The following is a 2,500-nucleotide window of genomic DNA, read 5'->3' as shown; positions in this document are numbered from 1 at the left end:
ACGAACAAACAACAACTGAAGACTGCTGCAGTAAAGGCCTGACAAAGCATCACAAAGGAGGAAACCCAGCATTTGGTGATGTCCATGTGTTCCAGACTTCAGGCAGTCATTGCCTGCAAAGGATTCTCGACAAAGTATTAAAAATGAACATTTTACTTACTGTATGATTGTTAATTTGTCCAATTACTTTTGAGCTCCTGAACATAGGGGACTGTGTATAAAAATGGTTGCAATTCCTAAATGTTTCATACAATATTTTTGTACAACCCCTTGAATTAAAGCTGAAAGTCTGCACTTCAATTACATCTTGATTGTTTCATTTCAAATCCTTTGTGGTGGCATACAGAGCCCAAATTATGGAAATTGTGTCACTGTCCAAATACTTCCAGACCTAACTGTATATAAATAAATGAATGTCAATGACCCCAGGTGTGGGACTTTATTAGGTCAAACAGGTTTGAGGGGTCAGGCAAAGGACTTGGTGGAGTCAGGCAAGGGTCAGGCGATCATCGTTGTAATCTATGGAGCAGGGCAGGAACCGTGGTGCAAGGTGCTGGGCTGGAGGTGTCCATGGTGCTGAGTGCCCACTGATATAAAACATTATATTTCTGATGAGTCAACAGCACTAGGGCTCCTTCACAAAACCCTTACTGGAATCTTCATACACTCTGTGAATTAGTCTTTACTTTCTGATGAGTCAACAGCACTAACCCCATCCAGTGCGACATGTAGATAGCATATATTTAAAATATGTAAAATGCAAACACCAGAAATGCAAGAAAGTTTGAGGTATACCAAATGGAATTAATAACAAGTGTTACAACCCTTCTGTCTAGAGTAAAATAAGGGCCTAGGGTAGAGTGCACAATGTACAGGTGTGTTGCAACACAAATGCCCAAAAAAGTGTACAAGGGATCAAATCAATTCAAGTTTTATTTGTATAGCGCATTTCTCACAAGATGCGACTCAATGCGCTTCACGTAATGACAGATGTTCAGTGTCCAGTGTAGTGTAGTGTTCAGTGTTGTGTCCAGTGTCCAGGTTCCAATGATAGCTTCGTCAAAAGGACGCAAGGGTAAAAAACCTGTGCACTGTGCATCAAGGAAAATTCCCCTGAAGCCCTCTAGTGGTAGAGCGACTACTTACCAGTTTGCCCACCAGTGCAAAGCCGCGGCCCCCCCCAAGCCCCTCGGGGGTACCCCACACGCCCGACCCGCCCCACCACCGGCGCACCCGGCCCAGGCCACCAGGCTCAGACTATCATAGCCCTGCACGAGGCTAGCCGGGTCAGGTGCCCCAGCGGCAGAACAGACCAAGCACACAGGCCGGCCGGGGGCCCCGAGGAGAGGCCCAAGGAGCCCGGCGCACGGCAGGCAAGCAGGGGCGAAAAACCTGTACACAGCGCCTCCAGGAAAAGTGCCACTAGACCGTAGGGGTCTAGCCGGTGTGTATCTTATAAGTGATGTCAGAGACCAGGAACAGTATAAAAGGCTCTTTAAAAACAGCAGGGTCCGATGGGATAGGATAGTACGATAAACTCTTGACCGGGGCTCCGCCCAGGGTTGACTCCAGACTGTACCCCGTCGCCTATGGGGAGGTCCGGCGCATCCTCACGACCCAGCGTGGCTCCAATCACTTAGCTGAGGACAGGAAAGAGTGACTCAGCAGGTTGCACGAGTGACAGGCAACCACACAGTCCACAGTCCATCAATTGGCTCTCAGCTATGCTAGACAGTAGGGTTAGCCCTCAACCTCCAAAGTAAGCAAACAAAAAGTCACTTAACTTTGGGAAGGGCGCTGGCTGCACCCTCCCAAGTTTCCCAACAGGCCTCTGGAATCACAACCCCCAGTGGTCAGACACGGACAGCTCCGTTGGTGGCCAGTCGTCCCTCTGCTCGGGACCACAGCTCGGCGCCTGCACTGCAAAAAGTCAGCCCTCAAAAACAAGAAAAAAAGCAATAAAAATAGGGGAAATATTACTTAGAATAAGCAAAATTATCTGCCAACAGAACAGGAAAATTTCACTTGCCAAGATTGTCTTAAAACAAGTAAGAGATATCTTAAAACTGGTGCAGTCAGACAGAAAATAAGCTTATATTTCCTTGATTTAAGATATTTACTTAATTAGATTTACTTTTTGCATTGTGGCGTGTATCAGGTGTTCTCTCGTTCCAACGTCTCAGGTCCCTCTGTCTAGTTGTCGCTCTCTGTCTCGTTGTCGCTCTCTGTCTCGTTGTCGCTCTCTGTCTCGTTGTACGTAACCCTCGTTCCCAAACCACTCTCCCCTCCTACTGTTTGCTGGTGCCTTAAATAGAGAGCAAAGGGGAACAGTGTCACTCCCAGTCCCCAATCACTGCTAACCAGCAGCGTATGTATAGTTGAGGAGTAGGAACAACAGAAATGGTGCGCTTCTACCGCCAGGAGGGAAACAGAACACAAATAAAAAGGTTCTGTGTGAAGAGACAGCAACAAACAATGACAGGTTATTTTCTTTGTTACC

This window comes from Nansenia antarctica (genome assembly GCF_963989245.1).
Source record: "Nansenia antarctica genome assembly, chromosome: 5".
NCBI classification, from domain to species: Eukaryota; Metazoa; Chordata; class Actinopteri; order Argentiniformes; family Microstomatidae; genus Nansenia; species Nansenia antarctica.
This window is presented reverse-complemented; position numbering follows the sequence as displayed.